This window comes from Plectrocnemia conspersa, unplaced genomic scaffold (genome assembly GCF_051122295.1).
Source record: "Plectrocnemia conspersa isolate PC_06_02 unplaced genomic scaffold, ASM5112229v1 ptg000010l, whole genome shotgun sequence".
In the NCBI taxonomy this organism is placed as follows: Eukaryota; Metazoa; Arthropoda; class Insecta; order Trichoptera; family Polycentropodidae; genus Plectrocnemia; species Plectrocnemia conspersa.
Window position 1 is genome coordinate 20,483,180 of NW_028277174.1, and position 25,226 is coordinate 20,508,405.

The window sequence follows — 25,226 nt, forward strand, 5'->3', positions numbered from 1 at the left end:
GCTTTGTACACGTCTTGTTTACAATATTCTCATAAATTAAAATCAAGATTAATAAAGTATTAGACGAATTAAAAAAAAAACATTTTAGCAGCACTCGAGTCCGAATAAATTTCAGGTAAAATTAACTAGTAAGCTAAAACTTACATCAATCTAATTCAAAGACTAGTACAAATTTTTGACTGCCTGACGGATGTTTTCAACGAAAATTTGTTTGGTTTACAAGTTAGAATCGTTATTAATTAGTCTACCCAAATTTGTTTTTTATGTAAGTAAACGCATTTTTAAGTAAGTAAAGTAAATTGGATGATTTTTACGTCGTAAACAGACCATGATTTTAACAAGATTTTTTATTTATTTTATAAAGAGTGATGTGTTTTTTTATTTTATATTCTAATTTGCAGTCGGGCATTTTTTATTATTAGCTCACTCTTTGACAAAAGATTAACATATGTTTTTTTGTACGAGCTGAAATACAATGCGTCACAGGCTATGAAAAATAGCACTTTATGATTTGATGAAGGTACTGCTAGTCAGAGAACAGAGATAATATCATACGAAATTTCGTACGATATTACCTTTCAAAATATGCACTAGACTGTTGCTGCTGTTGATGAAGAAATATCGTAATAACACATTACGATTCGTTTACGCGTTTTAGAGTGACAGCGAAACTTTGCGGTCACTCTGATCTTTTTAAAGGTCAAAAATAATGTAAAAATATTATGCATAACATAATAAAGATATAATCTATTATCTAGATACGGCAATTTATACATTTATAATTAGATAAGTGGTGTTAAAAGTCAAAAAAAATAATAATACAGTGAAATATCTTTGTAACGAATACCGAAATAACAAAATTTTCAGTATAACGAATCTTTAATTTGTCCCCGAAAAACTTTCATACAAAATCCGATCCCAGTATAACAAAATATTTTGATACGAATTGAAGAATAACGTTACAACTTAACACAATATATCTCCTAATTTAGTTCGTCCTTGACTTGGCGTGTGCCGGATGTGTTTATAAGCAACATTCAAGGTATTTCACCGACCCTCAAACATTTTTATTGAACATTTTTTTAACAAATTTTATTGTGTTTATTACAGAATCCTTAAAAATGAATAAAAAATGATCGTTATTTTGATTCTGTAGTAATATGGTAATACAAAATTTAAAAAAATATATCATTTTCCCTACATTCAATATAACGAATTTTTTTTTCGGTCCCGTGAGCTTCGCTATACTGAGATTTACATTTAATATAAAAAAATAGGATCGTAATATGTTAAGAGAAAACGGTGTAGTTAATATTCAAAAACTATTTGGACATTTACAATAGACGGGTTTATCTTGCAACCGTTTTACATCTACGTGTCATAGTAATATTGCAAAAAATGGACAAATGGGTTATGTACAAACTGACTAAAAGACAAAAACAGCAACGTTTTAAATCTGTTCTTTAGTAGTTTTTAATTGTATTAGAAAATCAGTATTTAATAAAATTACTACTTGCGATTAAAAATAAATAATCTACAATAACCAGAAGAGGTAAACAAATATAGATAAATAACAAAGAAGCTCTAAAATTAAGTTTGCACCCGAAAAAAAATGTTGCTAGTATTGTGGTATGTAAGTGAATTATTTATCAATCGTTTTTTAATGAGGCAAAACTTATATAGCAGAATAATATTGTAAAATTAATAAATAGACTTAGAGTGATAGTGTTTCAAAATAATGCAAAAAATCATACTCATACTAATTACCTTTGTAAAATAAATCGAATTAGAATTAAATTTTCATGTTCCAATTATCAGATGTTTTTTTATCAGAGTACATTTATAAGTCTTTGGAAGTTTCATAACCTTCAAAAATAATCTTAATGTATTATTAAACCGTTGGCAAATGAACATTTCTGTGAATAAAATATAGTTTGATTTTGAAAATTGTAGTAAAAAAACTTTTAGCGTTTTATATCTCATTAATAATTCAGCTTCTTTTTCTAAAACAACTTTTTTTTTTCTTTTTTTAGATAATAACATCATCTGCATTATTTCCTTCAACGATATGAGAACTAAAGAAAAAAACAAAGAAACGAAGTTGATAAGTCAAAATTAAAAAAAAAACTGTTTTATCATAAAGCTTTTGATAAAAAATTATAGCGGAGTATTTTTTTGCATTGATAATTCTAATCCCAATTGTTTCATTACAAACACGTTTAATCCCAATTAACTAAACAAAAATCATTGTTAACCCATTATTTAAGTGGAAGAGACATCGAAAAAAACCCTTACAATCCGGGATTGTCCCGGCTAATCCGTGACGTGAGTTACCCTAATCATGAAATTTTAAACCGGTTGCCATGTATGTATGTAAAAACAAAAGTAGAACATAATTCACCCTTTAAATTTCAATTAATTTAAATCATTACACACCTTTTAATATAACCTATATAATATAATTATAATATAAAAATTTGCTAAATTAAATTGATGCACGAAATATAATATATTCATTTAATAAAGAAAAACTTTGAGCCGATTTTCTTAAACTTCATATGCCTTATTTTATTACGTTGATAAATTGATGGATACCAAAGTTTGACAGATTTGACAGATACTTTAACGGTTCTTCGTACAGTTTATACAATGGAACGATTTTTCCAAACATACAACTCAATTTGTGTGATATTAAAAAAAAACGTAACAGAGAAGCATATTTAATAAATGCCAGTATAACATACTGATAGATCTACAATAAAATACTATACTAATTAATATAGGTTTTTAAATTTAAGTATACTTATAACACTTTTATTATCTAAATAAATTTATAATATTTGAGAGTATTACATACATATAAGATTTATTAATAGCTGCTTTTTTTTGGTAACATATACACATATGAGTTAAAATAACTCATTATTAGAGGATTTTGAATATCTAATATATACGACCTAGCCCAATTTAAATTAATCACCACGATATTCATCCGTGAGATTAAAAAAATCTAGGAAAACCTAATCTATCATGATTGTTTAAATTAATAATTATATTGTAATCACTTAATTCAGTCTCTCAAACACGAATTTAATAAAATATGCACTCTTTCAAGTTACAGTCACAGATTTATACCACTCGTCTATCATTTGCTTGAAGCGTTCTTCACAATAGTTGCGATATGCACAATATTGCAATATTCATCAAAGAGTCAAATCGAATTTATAGTGACATCCATTTATTAAAATGATATTAATAAAAATATATTTATTTTTATTTATGTTGAAACATATAATAAATAAGAACATTTTGCATTGTATTTATTTAGAGATACGAGTATAATAATCTGCTCTGGCGATACAATCAGATAATTTACGAAGCATCAAAAAGTGGAACAGAACAGATGTCGTCTTTGTTATCCAGATATATCCCAGGGGTATGTTTGAATTACACATTTGCATTGCTTTGCTCACTTATAACTCCTGGCTATATATGTATACCCACGTACATACACATTGTCATACAATGTATATACTACATTAACATACGTTTGTATTGTATTATAGATACTCACATGATGTGCAAAAATTGCTCCCAAAACATACAATTCTACTTAAAAATAACCATATCTGAAAACAGCTTTCATCGTGTAATTTATATGTACATGTATTTCTGTTTTTATTACAGTGTATCATATTGAGTCAATCCATCAAATCTCTATACATTTCTTTGCTTTCTCTTACGTTACAAGGATACAAAACAGAATGCACTCATCGATCATCGTTTATTTTGAGGATGCAATACTCTTTTTTGATGCATTATTTTTGAAATGTGAAATTGCATTTCGCGTCACATAGTACGTTGTGTTTGAAATACACAATGAATGTGAATATGTTCTGAATATGCGACATCACGTAAGAGATATAATTTTGCAAATGCTATGTATTTGTCAAATTAGATATGTTAATAATATTTTTAATTAAATTCCTAAAATGCAATATCTACTCACTTTTTATAAAATTAGATACGGTGGATTATAAATCATTAACTACATTTCAAAATTTTGTTAATTATTATATACACCTATTTCTCAATTTATATGTGCAAATAATTTTCATTAGTGCGAAAAATATTTTTATAGCTTAATTTTGAAGTCTCTTAAAATTTATTACCATGCTTAAATAATGCCTAATTAAACCAATGCTGTTTAATATGCTTTTAATTTTATATACGTAGATAAAAATTAACAAGGCAATCTGAAAGTTAGACGAATAATTTTTTTTAAGATACTTGTATTGATTTATAATGCTACAAAACCCTAATCATAAATACACATACGTATTATTAACCAACTAAATGATAATTTTGATATTACAATCACTGTAAATAATTCTCTAGTTACAAATAGTGATAATATAAAATTTCAACATCCACTTTGAGATGAAAATTGAATTTTTATAGCCATATTTATTATATAATAAAAAAATATTACCAATGTAAATTTTTTATATAGGTTTCAAAATATATTATCATATAAAACTAGATTAAAAAAATATTATGCACATATTCATAATCATTTAACATAAATATTTGTCCCCTGTTCTGGGATATATAAATAAATTTAGATTAAAATCACTACAGTTTGTTAAAAATAATGCTATTAAAAATTGTTTTCGATGCTCACACGAAAGACATGTGTATATAATAATACTAAAATTTTGCCTATAGCTAGTCAACCAAAATATGCACTAATAATAGTAACCATAAAAAATCTAGAGAAAAATCGATTATAAATACTAAATTCAGTTTTAAAAATATAAAATATAATGGTAGATAAGTTTTTAGTGAAATTTTTTTTTTTGACAAGCCAATCAAACTTTTATTTAGTTACCTCAAAGCAATGATATTGATGTGTCACAATTTTTATTAGTTATATCACATTATAACATCATATATCAGTTTACGGTTACAAAGAAAGAGTATTATTTTACCGTTTTGTAAGCTTTCTTACAAAACGGTTACAAAGAAAAGAAATAGCCTTATTTTACCGTTTTGTAAGAAAGTTTACAAAGCGAATTAAAAATTAACATCGAACTTTGATATTTTATTTGAAGAAAATACTAAAAATAATGTTTGGAAAATAAACGCTTATGAAGACTTTGTGTTGATATGATTTTTTTCTTTTATTATTTTCAGATTTGTATTAAGTAATAATTTATTTTTTTGCAATCTGACATTCAACATTTGTTTATTAATAAATCTCACGTAAGTGATTCGCCATTAACGATTTATCAATACATTAATAAATCAATATTTTTTCTCTTTAATCTTTCAGTCCATCTCTCTGTAATTAATTTATTAGGCAATTTCTTTGGAGGTTTTCCAGTCTTTCATTATATTTCTGTCATGCAATTTCCACTTCTTTATTTCACAATTTTCATGTTAAGTCATTGTGAATAATAAAGTTTAGGGCATACTACGGTGCGTCCAATATCACTCTTAGAATTTAATTTTGGAACCTCTTAATTATTTATATGTTGGAGTTGCTTGCTGATCCTAAGAGTTGAATACTGTACATCCAAATTAGCTTAAGGATGGATTTGTATACATACAAGCAGCTTATTGTGAGTTTTTGTCTATTAGTCAGTAATATTTTTACAGACTAAGTCCTATTTGCTTTCTTTTAATCTAAATATATTTTTTTCATATAAGCCTGTATCGAGGTGCATACACAAATACTTATATACAGTTAATCTTGTATTTTGCTGTAAATAATTTAAACACACTTTCTCTAATTAAATCATTTCTGTAGGCTATTTTTAATTGCAATTAATTAAAAAATAATTTATTAGCCTTAAAACAAACAGATCCATTATTATTTTCAGGCACAAAAAATAACTTGAGATCTGTTTTTCAACCTTAGGGAAAAATATTCCTCTTTATCTTATTTTTTTATTGAAACAAGATTTTTGTGCGTAATTTCAAAATATCCTTTTTCGCTGTATATCCAAATCGTGACATTTTATATCTTTAAATTGTTTCAAATCCAAAAAGCCTTAAGTTATAAAACAGCCTTAATGTACTTGTTTTATTAGATGTTACTTGACATACTTGGGTGAGATAACAACTTTACGACCTGACATAGAGAGGGTATTTATAGACGCAAAATTCTTTTTGTTAGATTATAAACCGTGAACCGTGATTAGGGTATCTGCAAAATTTCACGTTAGTCCGTTAATTTATGACTTTTAAAGCTATTTTTAAAATAAAATGTTTATCAACTTTAAGTAAATATACAAAGACGTACAAAATACTATGGAAACAAACATATTTTCTTTCATAAATATTAACCAAAAATTGGGCATTGAAGATGTAGATTTGATTTAGAATATGGTTATGAAATATATAGGAAAGGTTCAAGAAATAATATAACGTGATTAAACTTTTGGAGTTTTAAACAGAGTGAGACTCTAAATAACTATCAATCAATGAGACACTTTTTAAGATATTATGCGTAACAAAATAATTCAGGTATTAGTATCGGGCGGCGGCGTCGAATGCAGAAAAGTCCAAGTTACTCAAGAGGTTGCTACAGGTTGTCAAATCTGATATCGAGTATGATAAGTAGCAGAGTCATTGATGAGCTGATGTTAATGCCTCGAGAAACTCATTAGTGTATCAATCATTGTCTCTTTTTATCCTCTATTTGGTTAATCAAGCAATTATCAAACCTTTATATGCTCTCCCACTGAATTAAAAATATATATATACAAATTAGGTGGTATTGTGCTACTCCACCTCCTCTACTAATTATGTTTTCGGGTGGTCCTCTATAAGCGAAACCATTGTAGTTGTTTCCGATGGCCTCAGAAAAACAACAATACAAGGAACTATTTATTAAGCAAAACAATGCTATTGTTTCGAAACGCGTTGAGAAGATAAAACTTCACCATGTATATAGGTAGTGAAGATTATTATTATATAGGTAGTGAAGATACGGTGATTAATAATTGTGGTTTGCGAAAATCTCTGGTAGTTATTGATTACATATGGTTCATTTTTGTTCTAATATGACAATCTCTCTCGAGGGTTTGTGTGTAAAGCGCATTTAAGAAAATATATAAAATCCCTTACACAACAATTTTTGAAAATCTAATATTAGTTTATTTTATAAAAATATATAAACGACCACATACATAGAAACATGCAAATGCCACTATTAGGTGGTCCAGTTAAAATGTCCTCACTGGCATGTCAAGTTGTATTATTGTTCGCTGCGATGTATATATAGCAACTGTGATTTATCGCGATTGCAGGCTCTTTTCTGTGACCAAATGTAATATTTTATAATGAAACAGCTACAGCGAATCGTAGATGAAAATATTGGTCATTGGTTATTATTAAAAAAATGTTAGACCTCAATTGCTCGTTTGATTTAATTCGAGAATTCATAAGCAATTTGTACGTAACTTTGGCGGCCGATTTTCGAAAGAGTATTTTACCCATTTGAGGGTTACTTTAAGGTCCAACTATGGCCCTCTGCTCTTCACGTTATTTATTAATAACATTTAAAGTTTTCTTCTATTTGCAGATGATTTGAATTTTTTTTAATTCATTTGATATATTTTATACTCCTCTTCTCCACATAGTAATTTTGATTCTCTATTGAGATGTGCTTTCGTTAACCGTCTGCTTCATAAGATTCCCATGTCGTCTGGACGAAGTACCATTAGCGAATTCACAACATACACGCGTTAGGGCGCCACAGTGACGTCACGATGACGTTTCACGCCGGCGCCTAAATCAGTTCCACAAATACTCACAGGCGTCGCTTCAACCTCCGCTGCGATCGCGTGATCAGTTGGTCATAGATTAGATGATGCTGGACAATTACAAGATATACCGAAATCAGAACAAATCAATACAATATCATTAAAAAAGGTTAGGTTGTTTGGTTCTATAGTAATAGTCAGCGCGAGCGGCAGCGATGCGCCCCCACGACGATGCTAGAAAGAGACGAGTGAATGCTATAGAGACGCGAGATGTGATGTCAGCAAGGCGCCTTAAAGCATGCATTATGTGAATGCGCGTACCGTTACACGAAATAGCATGCTTTATCTTTTACTTCGTTGCGTGCGACACCCCTCCTACTTTTATTTCTAGGGAATCGGCGTCAGTTCTGGATTGTTAAATGAATAAATTTTATTAACCTACAGTACCACTAATTTCACTATATAATTTTGCTACTTATGTATCTGATTTTTTTAATTTTGCGCAGAATTTCCACGATCTTTTAATTAAATATAATTATTATAGTCATTCTTAAATGTGTTCCTACTATTGTTGTTTCCAAAAGCATTAAAATATTTGTATTTAATTTAAAAAAAGAGCATTATTATATAATAAAAATAAAATGGTGAATATTTCTTTAAAAGCGCAGGGTTACACCAACACCATTCTGTATTATAAGGCCGTCGCGTAGGATTTTCCCATAGCCGTGACGTCACGGTCCAACGGTATAGAGCGCGACGGTCGGCGGCGGCCAGAACTAAACCGTCCGTTGGCGCGCGACGCGTCAGATTCACGTGCGCGTGTTTATTTACCAAAAATCGGTTAAATATCGCAGTTAACCATTTATCCGTGTCGTCGTGTGTTATTCAGTGTTATTTGGTGTATTTGCAACCATGGTTTATACGTGTTGTGTCCCAAATTGCAACGGAAACTACAAGAACGGCCCCAAAGTCAGCGTCTACAAATTTCCTCGAGATGAAGCGACTAAAAACAAATGGATCCGGGCGATTCATCGAGCACATTTTGCTCCTACTCGACATTCTAGGGTACGTATTGTTTTTACACATATAAGTGCTTGTTTATATTTTGCATGTTGATCGATACACACACCTAACCTACAATATAATGGATCATAACATAACATAGGTATGCGAGCGCCACTTTACCGAAACGGATTTCAGACGAAATAGTGAATATTATGACGAAAGAACCGGACGTCATCTGAGCGTTCCCTTGGACAAAAAAGCATTGAAAGAATCAGCAGTTCCGACGAAGCTACCCAATTGTCCAGATTATCTATCTGCTTCGGCTTCTACTTCGACCAGAGAGAGTGCAGAAGAGAGACGCACGCGTATCGACAATTCCAATATAGAAGCTGCAATTGCCAACAGCTATCGTTCCAAAGCTAAATATGATAGTAATAGAGTATTTTCCAATTTTAATCAATTTATTGTTTGTCTAGATAGCCATAATGTCGACGAGGAGTGGACCATAGTCAAGAAAAACGGCCTGGTAAAATTTATTTTAATAGAAGACGTTCCAGCCCCCGTCATTACGCTCTCTGCCGTATTTAGCCAAGACTTAAAATTAACATTATATAAAAACAAAACCCAACTAACTCGCTTAAATAATAAACAAATCCCATTAGCGTTTCAAAATATTAATGATGTAATTGAAACATTAAATACTTTTAAATCTTCTCACCAAAATGTAAACGAGAGTTCCGTCGATGACAATATTCAATTGATCCTCGATACGTTAGCATCGACTCGTACATTAATAGATGAAGATAAGAGGAAATATATCGATTTTTTAAGTGAGCAAGTAAAACTTTTCAATTGTAAAAAAAATCGTTATAGATATTCACCTGATTTTGTAATATTTTGTAGCATTTTGTTCTCAATATCTCCCCACGCATATAGATACATCAGAAGCTTTGATTATATGATTTTACCTCATCCGACTACAGTTCATAAAATTTGTTTAAAATATAATACCGATCCTCAGATTGAACAAAATGAGGCAAATTTTTTAACTTATATTAAACAAAAGTTTCATTTTTTAAAAGATAGTGATAAAGTTGTTAGTTTAATGATTGACGAAATTTATATTAAGCCATATTTTGATTATAAAGGGGGAAATATTGTAGGTATGGCTTATAACACTGAAGAAGCAGCTAAATCTGCTCATGTATTTATGTTACAAAGTTTGCTTTCTTCGTTTAAAGAAGTTGTGCATATTTTACCTGTAAAAACGATGAAAGCAATGGAATTATTTAACTTCATTAAGAGAATTGTAGTCGGTCTACAGAATATAGGATTTAATGTAGTCTGTGTCGTAAGTGACAATAATTCTATAAATCGTAAAGCGATGTCTTATTTTGCTTCACCTCCTCAAGTCAGTATAGTTTACAAACATCCTTGCAAAGATAATGCACCTTTGTTTTATATTTTAGATTCTGTTCACGTATTGAAATGTATACGAAATAATTGGATTAATCAGAAAGATACCGATCAGTCGATTAAGTTTCCATCTTTTGAAAATGTAAACGATGATACTTTATCTGTAGCTTCCTTTTTAAATGTGAAAAAATTGTATCAAAAGGAAAATAATCAACTTGTCAAATATGCTCACACATTAAATTTAAAATCTCTCTCACCTAGTTGCTTTGAAAAACAAAATGTAAAATTAGTATTAAATATATTTAACGACAATGTTATACAGGGACTGTTAGAAATAGGTCAGCAGCATAATTTATCTAACCACCGATCTACTGCTGAATTTATTAGATTAATAAAAACTTGGTGGGAAATAGTAAATGTAAAAACACTGCACAAAGGTGACAGATTTAGAAATCCTCTTCAAAATCCTCTCGTACCTGCCGAAGAAAATTCAAAATTTTTAGAAAAATTTCTAATATGGTTAGATTTTTGGAAAGGATTAAATGTAAAATGTAATAAACTAACCAGAGAAACGCACGATGCAATTTCCCACACGACACACGGGCTTTTACAATTAAGTGAATATTGCAAGGCAGAATTAAATTTCAAGTATTTGCTTCCAGGCAAAATTCAGACAGACAATCTTGAAGCCCGTTTTGGTAAATATAGGACGATGGCAGGTTCTCAATATTTAATTACAATAAGACAAGTGTTTGAAGTTGAATCCAAAATTAGAATCCAAAATTTATTGCCATTAACGTTAACGTCTGAAAAATTTGGAAATATTAATTTAGAAAATAGTATAGAAATTGATAATGAACCTAACGTAGAATCAACTAATTTTATGTCAGAAACAACAGACTTCGATTTAATTTATACTGAAGAGGATTTTAATATGATTCAACCACAGTTACCTATATTTACATATTTAGCAGGCTATTGTGCAAGAGTAGTACTAAAAAGAGTTAAGTGTGATATTTGTAAAAAGTTTTTAGTTTTAGACAAACATTTAAATTTTGCTAATTTAGAAGAAAATTTCAATTTTATTAAAAATGTTGATAGAGGCGGTTTATTGTATCCGCACTCTGATTTAGTAAATGTAATTATGCTAAATTACATTACAATAAACAAATTAATTAGCACTAATCATGAAAATAAGTTTTTAAAATGTAAAGCTCAGAGGGAATTAGTAATATGTTTAACGTTAAATACAGTCGAAGAACATGATTTCTTTCTATCGGAATTTTATTGTCCATCATTGAAGCATACCGATTTTAATATTTTAAGGCTATTAATAAAAACATCTACAAATATATTTTTAAACAATTATATGAAAAAGAAAAATAACATAATATCGATTAATTCTGATGGAAAGAAAAGGAGAAAATTAGAAACACTCACCTCGGGTAGTTAGTTTTAAGATTTTTTTATTTTGTAAATATGTTGGGTTTTGTTTTGTATCATACCAATTAATTTTAATTAGACATATGTCAACTTACTTTAAAAGAGATCAGCTGAGCTGCAAAAAAGATATGTATTCAAATATTAATTTGTATGTATAAATATGGCAATGATTGACTTAATGTATTCACTTTTCCAGATCAAAACAACAATAGATTGAAGTAGCGATTCGAGAGAAAGCTGTTATATGTCAAATAAAATTCAAGTTTTATAAGTGAAATGGAGAAAAGTTATATTTATAAACAAATTATCTTGAACTATAAGAATGAAATTTATGTTAAGACCATGTACTAAAATTTGTTATATGTTTTATGTAATTGAATATGTAAACTCTTATCAAATAAACAGTGAAAAAGTTTTTTCATTAACATACAAATAAACTAGAATTTTCGGACATTCCTTAAATGTACTTTGTTTTAATTATATTTTTTTTATTGACCTATTTTTAAAAAATGTTCTGATAATTTTCAAAACTAGTAATAAAAATCATAAATGAAACCTTGATTTTATTAAATTTAAGAATTATTTTTATTCTAAAAAGGCTATTAAAAATACCGAAATCGTAAAAGCGCGTAGATTCTCTAGTACGTTTGCCGCGCCGAGTATCCCTACACCCAATGACGTCACGCGCGCTGCTGTCCGGCCTTCTATCTAGGTGGTGTTGGTTACACCCCCACGGTGTATGGCTGAGAGACGAATAGTAGTGGATTCTAATTAGAATGTAACGGTAAACCGTCGAGCTCGATAGGGAATCTTATGATGCTAACCGTCTACCCTTAGTGTCGGAAAGTGGCAAAGAGAGGCAATGAAATATTTTTCAAACCAGATCATAGCATTACAGAAATGATCAGTTGTAGGTACCTACTAAAGGATGTATTTAGAAAAGAAATAATGTAAAAATATTTATTGTTTTCAGACGTTGAGGCCGAATTTTTTTATATATATATATTTCATTGCTAAGTTACCAACAGAGAAATAGAATATGAATTAAAAATGGATGTACTTACTAGTTCATATGTCATGATTTGTAACATTTGCATCAATCAAACATGCAAAAATATATTTCTAGCACAATATGATTAATTATTACCGAAGCATTTACACTCATGGTAAACTATTGCGGATAGGTAAGATCGATTCACACCACAAGAGCATCATCCCGCGTGTATATTTTATGTATACGGACGCGCGCCGAGCCCTAGCGTTTATTTAGCTAATTGCCACCCTATTATATGATTCATTGCGATAACACCCGATGATTGTGTTATACATCCCCGAGGAGTACGTGCACCTCGTCCCGAACGTGCTATCGAACTGGTGTGCAACATGAAAACACACAACACGAGAAACTTTCTAATTCAATTTATACATCTGGCTAGAAATTTTGCGAGAGCGAGCCCTAACCGGCGGAAAGATTAATGCATTTCCATCAAAACTTGCTCTCGATGCACAAGTATCGGCGTCGATATATGTACATATGTACACTTATCCAAAGCTCGGGTGATTAATAATCTATCGGCGGAGGAAATTGTTTATTTCTAGCGGATTATATTGTGTGTATGTGTATAGCATTCTTGTGCGAGTTTGGAGCTTTTGTGCTTTCCCGCGCAAGTTTGCGGCGAAAGCGCTCCGAGGGCGGAACTTTGCTTTTCGAACACAAATACTTGAAAAATTCAATATTTCGAAACCTAGTAGCAAGTCACGTTCCTCAAACACGTTTCGTCAAAGAATACTCGATGCGACGTGTATAAATATGTCTAAATAAAGTGTGTATAGCCCTATCACGAAGCGAACGTGCTTAGAGGTTTTCATATATAATATTAAAGATTATATTTTCAAAAATATACAATAAAAAATAGTTGACATTAAAACCCTTTCGACATTTACTATGTAAAATCCTCTAACAAAAGTGTACAAAAAAATCTAGTAGTGCCAAATTTAAAATCATGAGATGACTCGATCATTTTTTTCCACAAAGCTGTATTTACTCAATTTATGTTCTGTAAATATATATATGGTTCAGGGTGTATTGACGTAAAATGTTATGCACTGCACATGTATTCATATAAATAAATACAAAACGAATATTAAGACTATAAAAATGCACGCAAATTGGTACAAGACAAAACAAAGACATAAAATGATGATTTAAAATAAAAAAAAAATCTATAATATATAAAAAATAGTCCTTATTGGATAAAATTAAATATTGATACTTTCAATATATTTTTTTGAATCTTAGAGTAAATTAAAGGCAAATTGAAAATCGCTCTATAGCAATTATTTCAGTGCACTCATATGCAACTTTCAGCTCCAGAGTTTTGACGTACACAAAAGCGTGCTGAAACTTTTTAAATGTATCATATTTACGCCGTAGTGCATAATAGAAACTCGACGCTATATTTCCATATCCTCGTCATCGTTAAATTATTCATTGTGCATCAGCACTGGTTTAATTGGAACATCCAGTGGAGTCATATGAACTTAATTATTTTTCACAGTGAGTAATATTATTTTTTTAAATAATATCTCATTTTTAACATGAAATATAGATGTAATAATACATTAAAAATGTGTTAATATTCATAAATTTAACAGCATCGAGTGACATATATTTTAAAAACGGCGTTTACGACACGCGAACAACCGCAGGGTGACCACCCACCATCGTCGTTTTCTGTGTCGCTTTTTTTCATATCGTGTCATATATATATTTTTTACCACCTGTTACTATGCCCGAGTCGCGTTATTTTTTTCATGTTTTCCTTTTTCACCTCACATAAAATTGTATTTGATGAAATTCTTTTTTCGCGAAAGTGTTTTGATAAATAACCATAAAGCGTACGGAACTTTGCCATCGAACTTATTCAGTTTCCGGTACAAACAAAATAATTCACCGAATCGATTGTAAGCAATACTGCAGAAGAAGACAAAAACAATGTCACCAAAACGGCCGAACAAGAATCCCGAGATTCATTAAGTGGCCGTATTTCGTATTTATGCGGCAACTTTTTCATTTCCCCACGTTGTGTTGAATTTTTATGTTAGCCATATTTTTTTACGTCAAAAGACGGCCTGCGTTAAAATTATTATGGGCGAATGTTTTCCCTTGAAGGATAATAACTCGTTCGATGGACGACCAGAAAATTTTGCAGTTTATCATGAAAGCGATATAAAAGTAATAAGACGATTGGTCGTATTATTTTTAGGACACGTTTAATAACTTATTAAAAAGTCAACATGTAAGGTGAATTTATTTCAAATTATTTTTACATACATGAATATATATATTGGCAAACTAATGTATAGAAACTCCTAGGGTTTTTTTAATTTCAATATTTTTTTACACGTGAATTATAAAGAAGATACTAAATAATTGTCGTAACGTATTTATATAAAAAAACGATTTTTAGAAACTTTCAATAATTAATACAAATATAATGTATATGTATTGTCTGATACGTACAAGCTGTTTAGAAATATTTAAAACAATATTTACCATATAATTAATTTAGTTAAACAATCTTTAGTGAAAAGAAAACTGTAAAAATAATCGCAAAATAATTAAATATCCCTATTAAGTTTCAATACCAATAAATATTGCTATGATTTTAAAATTACAATAACATCTAATTTAAAAATCAAAGCTGAAAACATACAATAGACGGTAATTTTAGAGCCACCTAAAAATATCAGTTATTAAAATACAATCATCAATAAATAAAATTTTGTCACAAACGTAGAAGATAAGTAAAAAAACTTTCAAGCCGAGCCCAAAGCTTTTCTCAGCAATAGCACATGCTCAAAAATTCCATCAATATAACGCTACTCGGCTATACTTTCATTCCTCAGTGAATTTAATTGCAAAAATATCAAGCTTTGTAGTGCATTAATTCCTTTCTTATCTGATATATTTTTTATTAAAAGCACGTTTTTAAAACCAGAAATGAAAACCGAGAGCGCACTTCATATTCGATTTAGATCATCTGCGATCAGCTAGGAGTTACGAGTAACTTAAAACTTAAGACGATCAGCGATCTAGGATTATCCCTAAAAACCAGTAATTATTTTACGTCGTATTGCCTTAATAAATATTGTGAGCTACTGGCAAGCAAGCTAGACAATACATAAAAGCCTTAGATTTGAATCCTATATATACATTAATACTTTTAAATTTATATCGTATCTGCAATATCAAAATTAGTGATTATTATCTAATTATGATTTCAATCAATCATCACAGATTAGGTTTTCCTAAATTTTCCTGATCTCACGGACAAATATTATAATGCATAATCAAAATAAAATCATAATGTCATATTTTGATTATAAGCTATAATAAAAAATAGTAATAATATACTTTGTTGTTTGTGTTTACTCTATTGTAACGCATTGGGCTAACGCCTGACATATTGCAGCGGAATATTTTCAAATAAAAATGTAGTCTGCCTAATTAATATTTATGTAAATATATTTAATATTATAAATATGTGTCGCCTTTTAGACCTTTTTTTTAAAGACTGCTTTCAGAAAAGCCCTAAAAAAATATATAATTTTATATCATTTTACTCACATTAAATATTTTCAATCTGGAAAAATATGTGAAGTAATATAATGCATGCACTTTAAAAAAATATCGTTATAAATTATTTCTAATGTAACATAGTAGCTTTAACTTAAAAACATATTCAAATGACATTACAGAATAATTTAGCTTGACATCAAAAATAAAACTATAGAAATGTTATATTATCATTTCTATAATAAAACTTTGTATCTTTGTTATTAATCATGAAAAAGGTTAAATGTCTGACATTTTAAACTGAAATTATGCCAATTACTATGTTTGTTCTTTAAATAATCCATATAATAAATAAATATTTTATGTATATAAAAGTTAAACAACCAGAAAATAAAATGTTTTTGTCAACCTACTCGTGTTTTTGAATATGATCGATTGTAAAAACTTAAAAGCATTAAAAATTATGTCAAAATATCATCGAAAGCCCTGTAAAGTAATAGTAGATTAGTTGTAAATCAATAAGGATAATTTAATAAAGATTTGAAAAAGAAAATATCTAGACAATCTTAATATTTATAATGTAACATAATATTCTAAAGATTAACAGATTTTTTTTAACCCAAAGTTCTCCGTTCTGTTTTCCAAGAGAAACAATTTAATAATGTAAAATAAATTTATAAAAATAAAATATTGTCTAAAAAGCAGTTAAAAAAAAAACTAATTGCACCAATTAATATAAATGTGGATCACATTTTTATTTTGCATAAATTGTAGATATTTACGGCCTAAACCATGAATTATATTATAACATCTCGTATTTACTTTTAAAACGTGACGTTTTATATAATTATAGTTTAAAATTGCCCCACCATTTCGTAGAGTTATTAAAAAGCTCTTTGATGTTCACAAATATGAGCGCATTACATATGCATTGCATTTTAATGTCAATATGCAACATCCATACGTGTAAACTAGTTATTTTTTTTTATTAAAAATTATATTGAATTTTTTTAATGATTAATAAAATGTTATTTAAAAATCATTGTATAAAAGTGAAATTAATATAATATCTGCAGTACAATAAATAAAATTACCAGGTAAATGTTTTCAACAATAACCAATTAACAGCTTATTAGGTTATTGTTGAAAACATAGGGCCTTTTATCCTTCTACGTGATATTGTTAGAATATTTAATACGCTATTTTATGTATCCTTAAATTTTTGTTTTCTTAGGAGGTTTGGAAAATGAAATTGGATCACCCTTTAGCTTTGACAAATAAACTGCGAGGTCGTCAAGTAGCAGGTGAAAAGTGTTTATTGAAATTGAAGCATTGACTGTGACAAAATAATTTATTAGGTACCATACAGACTCTAGTTTATTTTTGAAACTCGCGTAATTACTGTAACCAAAAGTGAATATTTAACAATAGGGCAGTTACACAAAGGGATTCGTTACAACTAGATCTAAGAGTTCCATTGTAAATAACACGCAAGGATTCTCCGGTGCATTGAATGTATATTTCTTTGTTATGAAACGGTCACAGGAAACAATAAATCACCGAAAGACAAATAACACCGTAAGGTCACAATATTTTCGTTACGCAATTCACCTCGGAGATATCAATCAAGCAAATGTCACTTTCAATTCGTGTTCTAAGAAGCGAGTGCGACGATTGGCTGGATAATATCTGCATGATTGAGTAAGTGAACAAGCTTGGCAGCCCTGAATACATAAGGGTAGACACCTGGCAGACTCTGGCAGAAACCCGAAGAGACTACATACTGTCATGGGCGCTCACATACGATAACCGTAGCAGAGATGGATCAACTTTCGCTATACTGTCGCTGTCACGCCACCTACAAGATCTCTGAAGATCTTTAACCGACAACATCCCTGCGCCAGCTTCTTCACCACTGTTCGGAGAAAACATCTCGCCAATCATAGTCTGTCGCAATATTTAATATAATATAATATAATAAAATTGACACTAGTTTCTACCTGTGTCTTACTGGCTGCGAAGGCATACACCTCTCAGAAATGGCATTAATATTTACGATAAGCCAAGTTATGTCGTACGTGACAATATTTCAAGCATTCCCCAATAGCTGTTTATTGCATTAAAACACAAAAAAACTGTGTTACATTGACAAGTTTGAATGCGAAATAAAAAGTGCAAGGTTGCTAAATCTTTAACGGTTGGGCACCACGAATTTTCCAATAAGAAAACAAACAAAAATTAACGAATTAAATTAAACAACTAAATCTTAATAATTAATAGAAAACGAGCAACAAAACCTTCCCCAGGCAAACCAAGCGTTTAAAATCTGACACATTGCGTCAATTTTTCGCTTCCGTCAGCATTTCATCAAGAACTTTCACCTGATATCCATGTTCTAATTTGCACAATATGGAGCTAAATCGATCAATAACAAAGACTAAGGAGACCAAAAAAGCAGCCTATTTTCTCTTCACGTCAACCATGGTCCAGCTACGACGACTAGAATCAAGAGTTCAGCCCAATATATTGAATAAAGGCGACTAATTTTTAGACCTAATCAAAGCTACCAAGACAGCACAAATATATACAATAAATATGTGAACGCAAGAAATTTTCTGAACAATAATAATATTTTATAACTAAATAAAATTTGGATTAATGAAAATTAAATAGACCATCTATAAAAAGACATTCTAAGCAGTATAAATTTATAAGCATCTTTGAATTATTATTTTATGATGTTAAAATATACGCCTGAGCCTCAGAAACAATTTTTTGATTAAAGAGTTTAGTATCTGATATTATTTTCTGGTAACTATTTATTTTCTGTTAACAATGGACGACCATTCACTTCTCTCCTAAACGCAAATGTCACTTTTTTACTTTTTTTGCTCAATGAAAACGTTTTGCCAGTTTAAAAAGTTGCAATTTTTTCACGATAAAATTCTAAATAGACACGGCTTTTGTAAAAACATAATGCAAGCACAACATTGCTGCGATTAAAAGTTAATAGTAGTATGTTATAAATAAATAACTAAATAAATATTTTTTATAAGTATAGATACTTTTTGAACAGTCCATGCATAGGAAATATTTTTATTAGCTAAAAAAAATATCATCCTCTGTATTAAAATATATTGTACTTACTTTATATGGTATCTAGAGAGAGAGAAATCCGCTTTGAGAGCCCACTACAATATCAAAGCGTTCCTTGATATATAATATAATAGTATGACGACCTAGTCTGCTCAATTTCAAATTGCATAAAAACATCTTAGCATTTTAACATATTTCACTCTAAAATATTCTCAAATATAATAGACGTCAGACCAACATGCGATATTATATAAAATTTTACATTTTACCATCCGAAATATACCAAGAGGTTAATTCAAAATACGCATTCAGCAAACCTAATGTATTTCGTACACCAAACACGAGCACATCATAAAGGAATCATCGCATGGATAGCTAACAGCCAAATAATACCGTATGCATAACGTAAACGTTGTTGTTTACTCTACGGCGTTTACGTAAGTAAGAAAGAGCACTCAGTTCGGAAGTAAATTAATTAAGGAAACGTCGACTGGGAAGAGAAACTCGTCATAACTGCGTTACATATTGGTTTTCCATTAAACTCCTTACCCAATTATAGCGTCTGCCGGCATCTCTCGTGAAAATGCGCCTGAGGCGTCGCATGACGGTGGATACGAAGGTTTGCTTTGGAATTTCCTAGAGACGTCTGTTCAAATTGCACGCTAATCGCAGCTTCTCAAACGTCGCTTTTATCATCGCGTCGATAGCCCGACAAATTTGGGCGATGTTCGACAGAAAGGGCCGCACCGGCGGATGCGGGGGGTTGGCTTTTCCGTTTTCAATAAGGGTGAATTACGTATTCACCGGATAAGAAAATACCCGAAAAAAGCTTTTTCAGACGCTGACAGAAACATTTTTAATGGTAAAATAAATTGAATCATAAATACAGTCATTGTGATCCTCAAAAATAATTATTAAATCTAAAACATCATTATACGACGGATTCGCGTGTGAAAGTCAATACCATCCTTTTATAGTGGTAAAACATGAGTTGAAGCAAATGAAATTCCGGCATTGAATTGCTAATAGTGAGATTTAGTTTTAAGTGTATTTAATTAAAAAAATACTAATCCTTATACCTTATTTTAAAACTATTTCTCCTTATCTCATTGGCAATATGCAGTTGCGATCTATGAGGGGGTTTAAGAGGAACGTTGAAAACTGCTCACTAGGACGCAATCTGTTTTAATCCAGAAACAAATAAATTACTATTGAGCATTGTTTTTCATTTTTTAGAATATAAAGATGAGCAATGATCAGTTAGTAAAGAGATTAAGATAGATTTCTTAATAAAAAAGCGAGCAATTTAACGATCTGCTGTATCTGCAATGTTCTGGCTAAATTTCCAACGTTCTTCGAAAGTCACACCTAAATTCTTAGTAATGAAAAATACCTGTCTAGAATATATCCGCCGAGATGGTAGGAAATTTCGCTACCATCGATGACCTTCAATTTGTGTGACATTTCTTTACATTGAAAGGCAATCGGTCATAGCAAGCATACTTCCATAAAGAATTGAGATCCTCCTGAATCCTAAATCGATTGCACTTATTAGAAAATTTTCAAGTTATCTGCATATAATAAAAAAAATAATGATGCATTGCTGTTTCTATGTCATTAATGAACAATAAAAGCAGCTATGAACTCAAGTTGGATCCTTGAGGTCTAATGATCTTGAAAAAAAGTCAGAAAAATCATAAGATTAGTGACAGTGTTGCTGCTAGAGGAGCATACACCTGCAATGATTAAAAATGTATTTTGTATATGCTAAAAGCAATGTTATTGCCATATAATTATCAATGTGAGTCTTGACAAACTTTTTATGAATCGGGGTGACCTTGAAGTATAGATAATGTAAATGTGTTCACTATTTAAGTGAAAAATTCGATATGGGCTCGGAATAGATCAAATGGGTTACTTATGGTTCCTTAAATGCAGAATTGCCACTCAGACTAAAATAAAAGTAAAAAATTTCACCAATGAAAAATTTATCACATTTTCACTTATATTTATTACTTTAGTGAAATTGAGAAGTCCATAGATAAGAAAAACAAGAGAGGCAAGATCTGGTGAGTCTGGCGTATGTTTAACACTAGTGCTGTTCTTCAATTATTAGATATGGGTATTTTTTATGAGCTTTGAGATACGATTCGCTAAGTTCTCATTGTGTCTACTTTAAAGTGCTGTTGATTATCTAAGTATTCTCGAGAAATTCGATTTTAGAACGTCTTTGAGATTCACAATCGCATCCTCTTCTATTACCGTTAGAGCCATAACGTTCATGCTCACCTAAAGCTTTCGCCATCAAGCCCCTTAATACACTGACATTACACATTGATATATTTAATGTCAATTATGACATGCTGGTCCACTACAAATTATGAAACTTTAATATGTTTTGCTTTTTTGTTTCTTTCAAATGAATAAATCTAGCTTACTCAAAACTTATTTAGGACTTCAATACTAAATATCTTAGTATAAATAATACTATAAAACTGTAAAACAATTTTAAGAAGTTCTATAAAATTAATTAAAAATCACGTAACTTGTAGAAAATCAGACCACAACTTTGATCATTGTTAAGAAACTTTCTTGCTCTCTCCGCATTTTTTTGCTTTCCTCACAGTGGTTAATACCTTTATCTACCCTTATCTAACGTACAAACCAGAATAAAATATGCATTCGAAAACCGGCGACATTGGGCGCCACTTAAAAACTTCATTAGCCGCCAAACCCTAGCGACACAGGATAACGCAATAACGGCATTAAAACCGGCTTATGCGCTTAATAGTTAATTTCCAAAAGCTACCATGGCTGCTTTTGATTAAAATCTTGTGTGATATTATACGATTTTGAAACGGTTCAATTCATTAATTTGCGATGCATAGTGGAATTTGCGTTTCCGCAAGAAGATAGCCACAAACCGTACTTAATCCAAGGGACATTCGCAGGTGTTTCATAATGTTATACAAATATACACTTGTATGTATGTATGTATATACAAACAGAATTTCCTTATCCTCGGTCTAAGAATGCATTAAGGGGCTTTAAAGAGATGTGTTTACACCTCGACGGAGACCGAATTTCTAGCAAGGAAGTGAAGATAGCGTAATATAATATTATTATATATTAAATAATTAAGATGTTCTTAGTCGAGTGGCTTAAGGGAAAGGATGTCTGCGAAAACAAAGTAAATCAAGTCATCCCTTAAACCAGATTTAGTATTCGTTATTAAAATTTGTTATATTTCACTAAAATAACAACAATCTAGTTGTTTTATTAATCATAGCGTACAGCCTAATAGACAACTGACATATAGTTAACGCCAAAAAATATAAATACATCGCATATATGTATGTATGTACATCATAAAGTCCTTGAATATGTGTAAAAATATATTTTTAAATGACATGTAAAAATGTTTTAAATACATATTTATAGCTGACACGTGAAATATTTTTTTAAGTGGCTCGTTATAAAGTCATGCAGAAAACAAATTAGCACTTTAAAATATTTTAAATAATTCGCTGAAAACGTAACTGAAACGAATTTTCCAAGTACACGTAAACATGCCAGAAACGCTCAGAAGATTAACGAATCCAATTTTGTTCCTTTTTACAAAAACTTTGAGAAGCACCTTGCTGACGAAAACTCGTTAACGATCGCCGCCATTCCATTCTCGACCTTAACCATGGTGCCTTCTCACATACACATAATTATGTGTATCAGAGCATGTCCAGAGGCGGTTCAAAGTGTGCAAATTCTCCACACTCCGTTCTTTTATAAAATACATGTTGTTGTTATTATTTCTTTACTCGAAATAGTCGAGTCAATGCTTAAATTAAAGCTGCACCCTTTTTTGGCACATTATCAAGTAATACCTTACAAATGGGTAGAGATTTTTTGTAACTTAATATGAAATTTGCAGATGCTTTTAACATTTTTTTATGTTTAGTGAATGTGCAGGTTAATCCAAACCTGACACAAACCAAACCCTAATTTATTATAAAGTATATATTCTTTATGAAATGGTAATTAGTGTACGATACAAAAAATCATAAAAATACTAGTTTTAATACAAATAAGAAGAAAAAATAGTGGTAATAATTTAAGGGAAGAACAAACGATTAGAATAGCGTGGTTCATTTGTGTTTATTGTTGACCCACGACAGGTACAAATATAATATTGTATCCAATTTTTTACGCGTTAAAAGCGCCATAAATCAATTCATCATTCTTATGACAAGTGTCATTGTATATCAAAAATAAATAAGCTAAGCGCTTTGCGATGGCCAATTGGAACCTTCTGCATGTGTAATTAACATAATGTTGGGATTCAGAACAAATAACATGGCAATTTGCATAAATTTATTAATTTAATTTTTTAATTGAAATCTGACTATCGGGACTTGACAGGTTTTTTCGATGCGTCATAATCGCCATTGAGCATACAATAATTATACATTTTTTTTTAAATGTATAATACAGTCATAATGCACACCTAAAATAAATGAGCACCATCCTATATATTTTTTTCTAGCTTGACTATCGCCAAAAACAAACCCTGTGTTTGGCAAGCTCGTTAATAAGCTAAATGCCTCGTGCAAGATGATTTTTCTCAAGCGCTGAAATTCTGACCGCAACGGGCAAGAATACGGGACGCAATCGCGACTCTCTAGGGCACTTCAAAGCTGGCAGCCAAAACACTGCTTTTTAGCAACTGTATTGCATTATATAGACGTTACGCCTAAAATGCAATGCATATCATAACTATCGTAGAAAAAATGCACTATGATTAAAATACGGATAGGATCTATACTCCTGCTTGTAGATATATCTCATAAATTTACTTTGAATGCTCTTAAACAACAGGAATTACTCGGCTTCATTTGAAATCAAGCCAATAAAGGCATATTCGAGGACGCTACAAACTAGCGTATCGTACAGAATGCAAATCAGCAATAAATTATTGGAGTGACACGGACTTTACATAGCTTATCGCTAACTTTGGCGATGTGCATAGAAAATCTTCATATCTGCTCGAACGTCACTTGATACCTCCGCCTTAAATGTAAGAAAATTTCGCTGAGGATTTGGAAAATATGTCAATGTGACACTTAGCGATGCTGAAAGGTGATCGACCACCTATACAGCGACTACATGTTTTTTGTAAAGAAAGTGAGTCTGAATTTGTGCAAATACTCTTCCAGGTCATCAGCATATACCAAATATTCCAAGTTATTAATTGCCAGATGTCTCGCAAAAAAGCAGAAAATCCAGAAGCTCAAGAATGAGCAAAATATTCAATGAAGCGACGATTTCCATATATATTTAAACATTTGCACAACAAGAAAAGATTTCAATTAGTCATGGATCAACAAATCTAATTACATCCCTAAATATTTATAATAATCCATAGCAGCGAAAAGTAAGCGGGCACAAAATATGTATAAAAACGGATAAATTTCGCTTATATCTATGAGGGTTCGTACGAACTTGAAACTAAGAAAAGCAAAGCTGATCAGCGAGATAAAGAAGCCCAAAAAAGCAGCCGCTTCCCTCTTCGCGTCAACTGAATCCCTCAGACGCTGACTAAAATAAATTTACCTATACATAAACATAATTGAATAGTATATGGACGTGACTTAAATCACACAATAAAAACTTTACAGTTTTAAATTGCAACGGTAGTTAAAAATTAAATTGAAAAATAAAAATATGAAAAAATAGTTAATTACTGAATATATTTTTAGTATAACTTATAATTCATTCTAAATGGTTTATTTATATATATTAATACATATTTAAATTGTATTCATATTATATAAGTTGGCTTTCTTAATTGACGAAAAATAAAAGTTGAAAAAATGTAAATATAAAAAGTAAGTACAATAGCATGACACTCAAATTATTTA

General features: G+C 30.4%; 1 protein-coding gene and 2 long non-coding RNA genes across 3 annotated transcripts in view; 2 read left to right on the top strand and 1 right to left on the bottom strand.

Annotated features, from left to right (window-relative positions):
- The window catches only part of LOC148230935 (uncharacterized), a 565,745-nt gene that overhangs the window by 203,186 nt on the left and 337,333 nt on the right, over positions 1 to 25,226 (top strand). The gene's annotated exons all lie outside the window — the stretch shown is intronic.
- Positions 1 to 25,226, bottom strand: part of LOC148230939 (cyclic nucleotide-gated channel alpha-3) — a 232,171-nt gene that overhangs the window by 91,799 nt on the left and 115,146 nt on the right. The window lies entirely within an intron of this gene.
- LOC148230940 (uncharacterized) lies at positions 8,545 to 10,302 on the top strand. The gene is made up of 2 exons (XR_015811062.1): positions 8,545 to 8,837; positions 8,938 to 10,302. It is a non-coding gene; the product is annotated as an uncharacterized LOC148230940 (long non-coding RNA).